Source organism: Eleutherodactylus coqui, chromosome 11, assembly GCF_035609145.1.
Source record: "Eleutherodactylus coqui strain aEleCoq1 chromosome 11, aEleCoq1.hap1, whole genome shotgun sequence".
NCBI lineage: Eukaryota > Metazoa > Chordata > Amphibia > Anura > Eleutherodactylidae > Eleutherodactylus > Eleutherodactylus coqui.
The window spans coordinates 64,984,576-64,998,914 of record NC_089847.1 but is presented as its reverse complement, the minus strand read 5'-3'; the positions used below and the strand labels follow the sequence as shown (position 1 = coordinate 64,998,914).

At 43.2% G+C, this 14,339-nt stretch overlaps 1 long non-coding RNA gene across 1 annotated transcript; it reads left to right on the top strand.

Annotated features, from left to right (window-relative positions):
- The first annotated feature begins 7,455 nt into the window (after window positions 1-7,455).
- LOC136582840 (uncharacterized) lies at window positions 7,456-8,935 on the top strand. Its single transcript, XR_010787232.1, has 3 exons — window positions 7,456-7,547; window positions 7,638-7,744; window positions 8,717-8,935. It is a non-coding gene; the product is annotated as an uncharacterized lncRNA (long non-coding RNA).
- The last annotated feature ends 5,404 nt before the right edge of the window (window positions 8,936-14,339 follow it).

Genomic DNA, 14,339 nt, shown 5'->3' with positions numbered 1-14,339 from the left:
AAAATACACAATTCACAGCAAGCAAGCAGCACAGAGGATTTAAGCAGAGGGAGATAGCAGTTCAGCTTGGAGTAGGATGATGCAGAAATGAACGTACCTGTTGAGAGAGGGAGAAGGTAGATGGATGTTATTAACTGCCATGGTCAAACTGTCTCATACTTTCTACAGCATACTTCATACAGCATTATAGTCGCGTGGCAGCCACCCGCGTGGCATGCATTCTTACACTGATATTATAGTGAAAGTTTAAGGTATGACTAGGAAACAGCTGGGAGTGGCTAATCAGGTTCCAATTGACTGGCCAGCTGACTTTAGCATTGCAAACCTAATGACCAAAAGGGGGGGGTGAAATTTATTGCTCTCCTTAGATAAGGAAAGCATCTCAGCAAGGATGGGTGAAAGATGCCATTTGGGGGAGGTGGATGGCAGAAATGACTAAAAGTAAAGTTTCATTTACCGATGCAAACAGATGAAATGCAAAATACACAATTCACAGCAAGCAAGCAGCACAGAGGATTTAAGCAGAGGGAGATAGCAGTTCAGCTTGGAGTAGGATGATGCAGAAATGAACGTACCTGTTGAGAGAGGGAGAAGGTAGATGGATGTTATTAACTGCCATGGTCAAACTGTCTCATACTTTCTACAGCATTCTTCATACAGCATTATAGTCGCGTGGCAGCCACCCGCGTGGCATGCATTCTTACACTGATATTATAGTGAAAGTTTAAGGTATGACTAGGAAACAGCTGGGAGTGGCTAATCAGGTTCCAATTGACTGGCCAGCTGACTTTAGCATTGCAAACCTAATGACCAAAAGGGGGGGGGGGTGAAATTTATTGCTCTCCTTAGATAAGGAAAGCATCTCAGCAAGGATGGGTGAAAGATGCCATTTGGGGGAGGTGGATGGCAGAAATGACTAAAAGTAAAGTTTCATTTACCGATGCAAACAGATGAAATGCAAAATACACAATTCACAGCAAGCAAGCAGCACAGAGGATTTAAGCAGAGGGAGATAGCAGTTCAGCTTGGAGTAGGATGATGCAGAAATGAACGTACCTGTTGAGAGAGGGAGAAGGTAGATGGATGTTATTAACTGCCATGGTCAAACTGTCTCATACTTTCTACAGCATACTTCATACAGCATTATAGTCGCGTGGCAGCCACCCGCGTGGCATGCATTCTTACACTGATATTATAGTGAAAGTTTAAGGTATGACTAGGAAACAGCTGGGAGTGGCTAATCAGGTTCCAATTGACTGGCCAGCTGACTTTAGCATTGCAAACCTAATGACCAAAAGGGGGGGGGGGTGAAATTTATTGCTCTCCTTAGATAAGGAAAGCATCTCAGCAAGGATGGGTGAAAGATGCCATTTGGGGGAGGTGGATGGCAGAAATGACTAAAAGTAAAGTTTCATTTACCGATGCAAACAGATGAAATGCAAAATACACAATTCACAGCAAGCAAGCAGCACAGAGGATTTAAGCAGAGGGAGATAGCAGTTCAGCTTGGAGTAGGATGATGCAGAAATGAACGTACCTGTTGAGAGAGGGAGAAGGTAGATGGATGTTATTAACTGCCATGGTCAAACTGTCTCATACTTTCTACAGCATACTTCATACAGCATTATAGTCGCGTGGCAGCCACCCGCGTGGCATGCATTCTTACACTGATATTATAGTGAAAGTTTAAGGTATGACTAGGAAACAGCTGGGAGTGGCTAATCAGGTTCCAATTGACTGGCCAGCTGACTTTAGCATTGCAAACCTAATGACCAAAGGGGGGGGGTGTGAAATTTATTGCTCTCCTTAGATAAGGAAAGCATCTCAGCAAGGATGGGTGAAAGATGCCATTTGGGGGAGGTGGATGGCAGAAATGACTAAAAGTAAAGTTTCATTTACCGATGCAAACAGATGAAATGCAAAATACACAATTCACAGCAAGCAAGCAGCACAGAGGATTTAAGCAGAGGGAGATAGCAGTTCAGCTTGGAGTAGGATGATGCAGAAATGAACGTACCTGTTGAGAGAGGGAGAAGGTAGATGGATGTTATTAACTGCCATGGTCAAACTGTCTCATACTTTCTACAGCATACTTCATACAGCATTATAGTCGCGTGGCAGCCACCCGCGTGGCATGCATTCTTACACTGATATTATAGTGAAAGTTTAAGGTATGACTAGGAAACAGCTGGGAGTGGCTAATCAGGTTCCAATTGACTGGCCAGCTGACTTTAGCATTGCAAACCTAATGACCAAAAGGGGGGGGGGGTGAAATTTATTGCTCTCCTTAGATAAGGAAAGCATCTCAGCAAGGATGGGTGAAAGATGCCATTTGGGGGAGGTGGATGGCAGAAATGACTAAAAGTAAAGTTTCATTTACCGATGCAAACAGATGAAATGCAAAATACACAATTCACAGCAAGCAAGCAGCACAGAGGATTTAAGCAGAGGGAGATAGCAGTTCAGCTTGGAGTAGGATGATGCAGAAATGAACGTACCTGTTGAGAGAGGGAGAAGGTAGATGGATGTTATTAACTGCCATGGTCAAACTGTCTCATACTTTCTACAGCATACTTCATACAGCATTATAGTCGCATGGCAGCCACCCGCGTGGCATGCATTCTTACACTGATATTATAGTGAAAGTTTAAGGTATGACTAGGAAACAGCTGGGAGTGGCTAATCAGGTTACAATTGACTGGCCAGCTGACTTTAGCATTGCAAACCTAATGACCAAAAGGGGGGGGGGTGAAATTTATTGCTCTCCTTAGATAAGGAAAGCATCTCAGCAAGGATGGGTGAAAGATGCCATTTGGGGGAGGTGGATGGCAGAAATGACTAAAAGTAAAGTTTCATTTACCGATGCAAACAGATGAAATGCAAAATACACAATTCACAGCAAGCAAGCAGCACAGAGGATTTAAGCAGAGGGAGATAGCAGTTCAGCTTGGAGTAGGATGATGCAGAAATGAACGTACCTGTTGAGAGAGGGAGAAGGTAGATGGATGTTATTAACTGCCATGGTCAAACTGTCTCATACTTTCTACAGCATACTTCATACAGCATTATAGTCGCGTGGCAGCCACCCGCGTGGCATGCATTCTTACACTGATATTATAGTGAAAGTTTAAGGTATGACTAGGAAACAGCTGGGAGTGGCTAATCAGGTTCCAATTGACTGGCCAGCTGACTTTAGCATTGCAAACCTAATGACCAAAAGGGGGGGGGGTGAAATTTATTGCTCTCCTTAGATAAGGAAAGCATCTCAGCAAGGATGGGTGAAAGATGCCATTTGGGGGAGGTGGATGGCAGAAATGACTAAAAGTAAAGTTTCATTTACCGATGCAAACAGATGAAATGCAAAATACACAATTCACAGCAAGCAAGCAGCACAGAGGATTTAAGCAGAGGGAGATAGCAGTTCAGCTTGGAGTAGGATGATGCAGAAATGAACGTACCTGTTGAGAGAGGGAGAAGGTAGATGGATGTTATTAACTGCCATGGTCAAACTGTCTCATACTTTCTACAGCATACTTCATACAGCATTATAGTCGCGTGGCAGCCACCCGCGTGGCATGCATTCTTACACTGATATTATAGTGAAAGTTTAAGGTATGACTAGGAAACAGCTGGGAGTGGCTAATCAGGTTCCAATTGACTGGCCAGCTGACTTTAGCATTGCAAACCTAATGACCAAAAGGGGGGGGGGGGGTGAAATTTATTGCTCTCCTTAGATAAGGAAAGCATCTCAGCAAGGATGGGTGAAAGATGCCATTTGGGGGAGGTGGATGGCAGAAATGACTAAAAGTAAAGTTTCATTTACCGATGCAAACAGATGAAATGCAAAATACACAATTCACAGCAAGCAAGCAGCACAGAGGATTTAAGCAGAGGGAGATAGCAGTTCAGCTTGGAGTAGGATGATGCAGAAATGAACGTACCTGTTGAGAGAGGGAGAAGGTAGATGGATGTTATTAACTGCCATGGTCAAACTGTCTCATACTTTCTACAGCATACTTCATACAGCATTATAGTCGCGTGGCAGCCACCCGCGTGGCATGCATTCTTACACGATAAATTACAAGATAAATTGGAACGAGTATGCAACCAGCGGTTACGTAGCAGTCTTAGGGTGCGTTCACACGAGCGCATAAACGGCGTGTTTTTGCGACCAAACGTATATACGTGACCATCTGAGGCAATGGTTTCGAATGTATTCGGTCACATGGGCGATTTTACGGCGCGTAAAAACGGCAACCCGAAAAAAACCCGGAACATATGCGACCGAAATACGCGCCAACGCATATTCGATGACCGAAAAGATAGTTTGCAAAGTAGGAACAAACGAAAATACGCTTTCTAGCTCTGGTCGTGATCGGCGAAAAACGTTCTCTCCGGCGATTATACGTTGCGCTCGTGCAAACGTAAATACGCCTACACTCGTGTGAACGCACCCTAATATCATTCACTTAGCATGCATTTACTCTTAACAATAATTGGGTTATTTTGATCTGTCATTCCAACATAATTGTGCCTCTAGTCAACCCATCTGCCACTCTTTGGGAAATCGTACAACTCCTGTTTATACCGAGTGATGCAGCGGCAGACAAACAATGATTTTTAGGTCCACGTGAAGATTCGATTAGTGATAGTCTAACAATTATATACCTAACAATTATCATGCAAACAACTCGATCTAATGATTATTTGCACTATAATAGTGTTGTGTAAAAGGGCCCTCCGAAAAAAAAAGACAGGATCTGCAGGAAGCAATCTGTTGTTTACAGCCTACATAAATGGGTTTTACAAGGCAAACATTGATAGTCTATCCTTAAGGGCGCCCACCCACTGCCGATTTTTTTTCCCTGCGAAATTCGCAGCATTTTTTTCTCTGCAGGGGTCTATGGGACTTGTAATGTTAAAATCGCGATCGCGCAAAATCGCAATTTACCGCGAAATCGCGATTTTGCGCGATCGCGATTTTAACATTACAAGTCCCATAGACCCCTGCAGAGAAAAAAATGCTGCGAATTTCGCAGGGAAAAAAAATCGCCAGTGGGTGGGCGCCCTTAAGGCTCATTTACACACAAAGACAATCTTTCAAATGATTGACAGATTGACAGTTCTAGCCATTGGTGCCCATTAGCACTTTATTAGCTTCATTTGCATGTAAATGAGCCTCCAGGAGCTGCTTGCAGAACATAGCAGGTGGTTTGAGCTCTGCAATTAGCTCCTTAGTTATCGCATGGGCTGTCAGCTGAATACAATGTAATCAGTGCTCCCATGCAGAACACAGCATGCGGGCTGTATTATCTACTCTCCGGCAGAAGGATGGATTTTAAGCTCCCCTTTAAAGCATCGTTCAGCCTAAAAGTGAACAATGGTAGCATTTACACACAACAATTATTGCTCAAAAGCCATCATTTGAACGAATTTTGAGTGATAATCGTTGCGTGTAAATAGGGCTTAAGGATCCTTTAAGGCAAGCCAATTTATCATTTGAACGAGTGAACACTGTCAGAGTTTACTCGTTTGCTTCTACAGCCTGTTTATACAGACAGATACATCGTTGGCTTGTTCGAACAAGAAATCGTTTAGAATTGTTCAATCTTTCATATTCGCTGTATAAGTGAATGAGAATGACTGAATGAACGCTGTTCAAACCGGATGAAGACTGAACGATTTTTATGCCTGCATAAAATGAAACATGATTATCATTCGTCATTCGATCGTTGGCGCGCATTTATACTGAACAATTATCATACGCTTTCGGTCATTTGAATGATAGTCATTCTATCTAAAAGCACCCTTAAAGGGGTTGTCTCGCGAAATCAAGTGGGGTTATACACTTCTGTATGGCCATATTAATGCACTTTGTAATATACATCGTGCATTAAATATGAGCCATACAGAAGTTATTCACTTACCTGCTCCGTTGCTAGCGTCCCCGTCTCCATGGTTCCGTCTAATTTCGGTGTCTTCTTGCTTTTTTAGACGCGCTTGCGCAGATGGGTCTTCTCCCTTCGGCTCGGCTCTGCAGCATCAGCGTTTTGGCTCCGTCCCCTTGTACGCGTCATCGCGTAGCTCCGCCCCATGACGTGTGCCGGTTCCAGCCTCCTGATTGGCTGGAATCGGCACGTGATGGGGGCGGAGCTACGTGATGACGCGTACAAGGGGCGGAGCCAAAACGCCGATGCTGCAGAGCCGAGCCGAAGGGAGAAGACCCATCTGCGCAAGAGCATCTAAAAAAGCAAGAAGACACCGAAATTAGACGGAACCATGGCGACGGGGACGCTAGCAACGGAGCAGGTAAGTGAATAACTTCTGTATGGCTCATATTTAATGCACGATGTATATTACAAAGTGCATTAATATGGCCATACAGAAGTGTATAACCCCACTTGATTTCGCGAGACAACCCCTTTAAGTCATCCATTTTGATTATGAGGAATTTTGATTGTGAGGGGAGGGGGCAATCTTCAGTATGAAGGGACGCCACTCTTGTTTACCCTTCAGATGTTATCCAGGTTTAAAGCAGTACTGAGATGGTATAATTTAGTGTAAGAGCTTGATGTGAATGAGTAAATGAAAACTGAATTTTCATGAAATTGTTGCTGCTTTAAAATATAATTATCATTTCCTAAATCTTTTGACATGTCAAAAGTTTTCATTAGTTTGGGTCCAGGAGCTGAAAGACAGACCGATTACTGAAACAAAGGGGTCATAGCACTGAGCTCGAACTGTGCACTTTTGGTTCGGCTCTGATTGGTTCTCTTTGAAGTGCAAGCAGAGAGGTGTAAGGACTCTTAGAAAGTCTACGACCCTGTACACTACTGTCTTCCTGATCGATGTGGGCCCAGTGTTCTGACCCCCACCAATCAGCTACTTATACCCTATCCTGTGGATAACGGATACGTTCTTTCCATGTGACAACCCCTTTAATGAGTTTCAACAACTTAATAATTGGCTACCCAAGCTAATAAAATGTAGTGTGGGCATTCTGACTATTTCATAATAACTATAATTGGGCGCATGTTAGTAAATTGGCATGATAGTTATATGCATACTGCTACCTTCTAAAAGCAACTTAGTACAGAACTGGTGAGATTACTGTCATTAAACCAAAAACATCTTGAGGTGGTGTGTGGGTGAAATCAGGTTACTCCTTTTTCTCACACAGATCATACAAACATGAAGAAAGACGGCTGGGAAAGAAGGATGAGGCAGCGAGCCAGTTACTTCTACATATATCTTATACAATGGGAACAAGGGTGGAGGCAGTTACATATAGTACTGAAAAGCTGAGAGATTTCAGGATAACAAGAAGGTGAGGTTGGTACGGAGGGGAGTGGTAGCCCAAGGAGGCAAGGGTGTGGTAACTTGCGGAGGATGGATCCAGTAATACCAGGCTAGAGAAACAGGGAGGAAGATATGTATTAAAGGGAACACAATGGAAGAATAGACAAGCAAGACAGGGTCTGACTGTGTCTCTTCCACTTGATTATAGTGGTCTGGTGGAATATCAGTGTTTACATTGTAAAGGCACAGTAAGTATCAATTACAGGTCAAAATGTGCTGCTCTTTGCTCTGGTCATATATATGATATACCTGCTAACTAAAAGTTTTCTGGCTTCCAGTTACCATTCGTGGTCTACACAATCCAGATGGTGGAAAATCACTTGATCAATCAATGAACAAATCTTCTATGTGTCCGCGGAGGAATCTCCTCTCATTTTTACTCACGGTGGGATGCCATGTTTTGGCAGAATCATGTCGTATAAAGTCACTTGTCTGGATAGGGGTCTAGTTTTGATTTCTCAGTCTCATAAAATACAAAAAGAGCCATGTTGTCACATGATTTAGTCCATTGAAGAGCTGTGTCAGCATTACAAACCCAGGACCGCCGCCCCCCCCCCCCCCCCCGCATTTGCTCGGAACGAGTATGCAGATACTCGAGAAGAGCGATGCTCGCTCGAGTATCTGCCTTTACCGAGCGTGCTCGCTCATCTCTATCATCTATCAATGATCTATCCTGAGGATAGGTCATCAATAGTTAAGTCCTGGAAAACCTCTTTAGTACAAAAAGTACATTGCTCACAAAATGCTAAAGAAGAAATTACATAAAAACATTCAAAACAGTTACAAAACAAAAAGAAAGAATACAGAAAGACCTTGGATACACACCTAAAATTACGATATCATCCACAGGCGGTGAATAGTTTTTATTGTCCAAGTTACACTTTACTGTTGGCTCAAGAGTTCCAGAGCCATGCACCAGTTTATTAGGCAAATGTGGTGTTTGTGAATGGGCAGGGAGGTGGTGGGTAGGGGGACAGCCCATGGATATAAAATATTTCATTGTATTTTAATTCACCCCATGATGATTCCTTAACCCAGGATGGGGGTATCCGTTTGCCCATCTTTGGAGTTGCAAAAAGATCACACTGCACACCATGGTTCAGTATATCAAAAAATACAATAACAGTTCCTGGCCACTCTCTTTGATTCCAACTGTTTATTGCTCCTACTCCAGAAATTAACCATGTTGTAGCCAGTTACATACCTATATAAACAACTATCATTACTGTGCCTATGGATAAAACACCACATTACCAGTGGAGCAGAGGTTTATTATAATGTATTCTGTTAAAAAATGTTCCAAATTGCATTGTCTGCTACATATTCTGTATTTACTATAATTTCTGCTTACTTGCAGAACAACGCTTTTCCAGGCCAAATACCAGCTTCTTCATCAGGTCCTACTTGGCAGCCCAAAGAAGTTTCAATTATCATCTAGCTTGCTTCCTTGATTAACATATAGTACATGTTTGTTCAGGTTAATCCCTATAGAGGCTGGGGTTATGCAATCAGCCATCACATATGATAATGCTTATCTGAAGAGCCCAGTTGTTTGTCAACTTCCCCATCAATCAGAGTTAAGGCCCATTTACACAGAATGATGATCGCTCAAAATTCGCTCAACTAAGTTTGAGTGACAGTTTTGAGCGATCATCTTTGCATAATGCTAAGTAGCTAATTAGCTACTAAAGAGTTATTGCAGGCGGAGCAGGATACCACTGCGATAGCTCAGAGAACATTGTATGTGCAAACAGCAGCTTTGTTCTCGGCACTTTCAGCTGGTGTCCCGCTAAGAACTGCCAGCGGGATACCAGCTGAAAGAATGCTATCAGCATTCTAACTTCTAGCTGGTTAGAAATGAGCGATGAACGAACAGTGCACGAAAAGTGCACGATGGCCACACATTTAGAAACAACGGTTATTGCTCAAAAGATGGCTTTTGAGCGATAATCATTGCGCCCAATTGGCCTTTAAGGTCCCTTTACAGGGGAAGACTGTTGGACACGTAAGTTGCCAATAGCCATCCTATGGACTTCTGCCTGATTACTCCTGTGTTTAGACAGGAGTAATAGTCTTTCAAGTGAATGGCGGCAGAGCGGGCCAGGATCGTTCCAGCCCGCATGTCTCCATTTACAATAAACAGGAGTTCCTCAAACATTGAGTCAATAGTCACTTGATTTTTAATTTTGCTAAAAACCAAGTGACTCAAACGAGTGATCTATTAGTATGTTTTTGGAGTGTGCAAGGAAACCCATGTAAACATGGAGAGAACATACAAACTCCATACAGATGTTGCACTTGGTTGGATTTGAACCCAGGACCACAGCACTGCAAAAAAACAGTTCTATCCCTTGACCCACCATAAATTTTTAAAATGGCAAGCTGAGTCATGGTAGCCACTCTTTTTCCCCACCGGTCAAGTGCCACTTCTTCCATCCTTACTGCTTGCCTTTGTTTACTTTGACTGAAGCAGTGATGTTCGTATAAATACATACATGACATCTGCAGCCAATCACTGGCCTCATGGGCATATGATTCACGATGTCTGAGGTAAGGGATTGGCTGAAATGGTGAGAACAGGAGTGGTATATGGAAGGGAATGTTTGTTTTCGTAAAGTAAACAAAGACAAGCGGTGAGAACGGGAGTAGCAGCGCTGGACCAGCAGGGAGACGGAGCAGTGAGTATGACTTAAATTCTTATTTTAAACCACTGCCCACCAGCTGTACAGTTTTAGTATAACTCTGAAAACCCATTTAAGTCAACTTTTCTTAACTGAAAATAAAAGGAAATGTTCAGTTGCATTTTATCCCTTGCATTGGTAAAAGTATTAGTGGGCCTTTTTAAATATAGTGCATGGTGCGGACACCATTCTTTTCAATGTAATTATGTAACTATCCCGCAAGTTTCTGTCTTCAGTAATAACTGTGTCAGCCAGCTATGACTCACAAGACGTGGTTGACATGCTTAGATATCTGGCTAACAATCTAAAGTTTACAGGAGCAACCTGATTGCTGTAGGGGAAAACAAGGATCAAGTATGGAGTTTATGGAAGTTTGGTTTTCTGTTAGGCTAGAATGTATAGGCCATAGATTTTAAGACGGCAATACCCATTTAAGAATAGAGCCCTGTCTGTGGCTGAAGTGATCTCAGAGATCAGTTCTGCTGTAGCCCTTGCAAAGAAAGAGATGTGCAAGTAAGCAAACAGCAGCTGCTAGACACCAATTATCAGGCAGCTGGCATGCCCCTTTTACAGGAAAACTAGAGGAATTGATCAAAAGCTGCATCGTAATTTTCTGCTGGCAAAAAAGTCGCAAATTTTTGTGCAGGTGGAGTTTTGCTAAAAAATGTTTGACATTTTGCTATTTTACACTTCTCATTCAACTTTAATAAAAGAGGAGAGAAAATAGTGCACAGTTTGTCTGATGTGATGTTTTTAGACAGATTGAAACCTAATTTTTTAAAAAGTCACAAAATTTGTAGCAATTTCACTCCAGTAGGTGGGTGTTGTAAAAAGCTACTAAATATCTCAGAAATATTTAAAAATGCGACTCTTTATCATAGCATGTACGAACGTGCTGGTCCTTTCCTCAGGAAGTGTCATGCTTGTAAATGAATTTTTATTATGTTGTGTGATGTCTCTTTAAAAATGGTGACTGTGCATATTGAAATAACAGGAAGCAACTCTGGCAGAGTACGGCTCATGATGTGACTGGCTGGAGGGGTTGAGTTTGGAGTGTCTAAGTGAGTAGGATATATGGCGTGCTGATGGTGGACATGCATGTGCTGTGACAATCAAGATGACGAGAGCTGTCCATGTGGAGACGTTCACTGTTGAGTGCTGATGAGTCCTGGGTGGCCATCAGTGACCTCTAAAAGAGTGCTGCCTGGAATGGGAGAGAGCACTTAGTCTGATACTGCAAGTTAAGCCACAGTGTGGCTATCTGTTCAAGTGAGACCAGTTGCTGCTTCCGCCAATATAAGAGACACTGGGGCACATTTACTAATACTGTCTTAAAGTTAGAGCAAATGTAGACTAGACAGTCTTAAAGGGGTTGTCTAGTTGTAAACTACTGGTTGGGAATCCTCAGTTTAGACCATCAGTAGCAGATCCGCTCAGGTCAGTTTTCTGAGACTGCTTCTGATCAGCTGTTCTCGAGTTGATTTGTGCAGGAAGCAGACTGCTTCATTCCTGGGCCTCGCTTGGTATTACACCCATTTACTTCAATGGGAACTTTGCCTGCAATACCTAATCTGGCCACTGCAGTAGGAATATAGCTGGCTACTTCTTGTAGAAATCAGCTCAGAGCCTAACAGCTATATGGCACGGGTCCTGGGTGACCAGCCCGAACGGATCTACTGTTAATGGTCTAACCTGAGGATAGAATAATTTACAACTGGCCAACCCCTTTAAAATGTGCCAGTTTATCACAGCTGGATAGTAGATCTGTTTCTTTTTAAGAATATCTAGTCTACGTTTATACCACCGACTAGTTGATTCACCGTCCCATATCGCGCTCGCCAGTGTGAAGTTAGCCCTAGTTTAAAATTATGCCATTTTATCGCATTTTGGAACAATTTAAGCCCGGTCCCTTTTCAAATCTGGAAAAGTGACTGAAAGTGTCTAAAAACAATAAATGGGACACAAAGCATTAAAGATAGTTTTCTTTTGTACTTTGAATAGTAAATCAGCCCTATAATGTTGTTACCAAGTTTCAACTGTTTCTCGTTAAGTTTGTTTTGAGAAAGAATGCTGCCTCCGTCTTCTGACTGCCTGAAACAAAAAGATACACGGAATGACAAATATGACTTTATTAAATTCCCAGCTAGTGATGCTGCCTGCCCGGAGGGAGCTGGTGAGGCCCCAGAGGCTTCGGAAGCTTTGCAAGCATGTGACACTGATGAATTTGTCACAAATAATGGCAACACGGCCTCCAGCCAAACTATTTTAAAAAAAACCTGCTCATAATAAATTCCCTCCATTGTGTCTCCATTGTGTCTGTTATTGGGCACCACAGCTGCAAATTGAATGAGTAAGGGCACTTTCACATCTGTTTCCCTTTTTCGTTGTTTGGCTCTATCATAGGACTATCAGATCTGACATATGCCAGAACCAAGGGGCGCCCAACGGACCACAATTGTTATTATGGTTTCCGTTGGGTTTCTGGTATGCAGGCCAGCATTTTCCCAGCTAAAATTGTTCAGCATACTATGCTATTTCGTTTGGGATTTTGTGCTGGATCTATGCTAGAAGCTCCAAAAGGAACCTTCAAAGCTAAACTGTACATGGCCTTAGGGCTTTTACCCACCAGCGATATTTTTCTCTGTGATGCGAGAGCGATGATTATGAAACCAATGATTTTCAATGGTTTCATACTCATTTGCGATTTTTCACTGCAGCCTCGCATCACAGGGAAAAATTCTGCGATATCGTTCAGTGTTTTTAATGGGGCCAGCAGCAGCATTGCTAGCCCAATTGAAAACATGGGGAGTATATTGCGGACTTCTGCCACTGCTGTGACAGCTGTGCTAAAAGTCCTTGATGCTATCCCATTGCTTTCAATGGGGCCGGCGCTGCTGCGGCCCCATTGAAAGCAGTTGGTTGTAGGCAACCTCTGCAGCGATGATTTTCGGAGAAGGTATTGAAATAAAAGCCCTTCCCTGAACATCATCCCTAGTTGGTGAAGAAAAAAATTGTATACTCACCGATGCGCCGCTCAGGTGCGTCCTCCGGTTGGCTCCCTGACACTGCTCTGCAGCTCTTTCAGCAGGCGGTGATTTAAAAATACCCGCCTACTGAAAGGCTGTGCTGATTGGTTGAGCGCTCAGCCAATCACAGGCAGCGCTCATCCAATCAGCACAGCCTTTTCAGGAGGTGGGGATTTTAAAATCCCTGCCTGATGAAAGAACTTCAGAGGAGTGTCGGGGAGCTAGCCAGAGGACGTGCCTGAGCGGCGGATGGGGGAGTTTAATTTTTTTTTTCACCAGCTAGAGACAATTTTCAGGGAACGGCTTATATTTCAAGCCCTTCCCCGAAAATCATCTCTGCGGGGGTTGCCTACAACTCACTGCTTTCAATGGGGCCGCAGTAGCGCGAACCCCATTGAAAGCAATGGGATAGCATCCTGGACTTCTGCCACAGCTGTGGCAGAGGATTCCTTCATCCCCATGTTCCCCGCGGGGATGAAGTAAACCCTTGCCACAGCTGTAACAGCTGTGGCAGAAGTCCGCGATATACTCCCTATGCTTTCAATGGGGCTGGCGCTGCTGGCCCCATTGAAAGCATTTAGCGATATTGCAGCGTTTTCCTTGTACTGCGAGACGTGTGTTTTCACTTGCAGAGCAAGAAAAAAAAAACGCTAGTGGGTAGGCACCCTTACTGTGATATCTAAAACATTTGCTTGTGTTGTCATAGTGTGAGCTTGTGCTACTGGATAGAGTAGGGATGTGTTGCAAAGGAAAGCAGCTCACACTGAAAATCTGGGGATTCATACCTTGAAGATGCCTTCATGATGGAAAAGAAAGGGTAAGTGGGAGTTATTGGAAATCTATATATATATATATATTTTATTTTTTTAAATTCTTTATTTGTAAATGTTTATGTATATAAGGCCAGGCTCGCACAAACAGGTCGGATTCTGTATGTGGGAGGCCTGCAGCAGATTCTGGCAGCGAGCCAGGCAAACATGCACAATACAGTTATTTTCATTTGTTTCTCCCACGCCATCACTTAGCGGGTACTAATTGCTTATGGACTGCGGGTCTCATGCCTCCAATGACATCAATGGAGGACGTACACGCAGATTCTGTTGTAAAATAAAGCATGCTGCAATTTTTCTTCCACTCAAGAAATACGCAATTTGTACTCATGAATATGAAGGATGATTGGAAAATGCATGCCTTTCAATGCCCGCATTTTACGACGGATTGTCTGAGCGGACCCTGATTCCGGAACTTGCAATTCAAATCCAGTCGTGTGAGA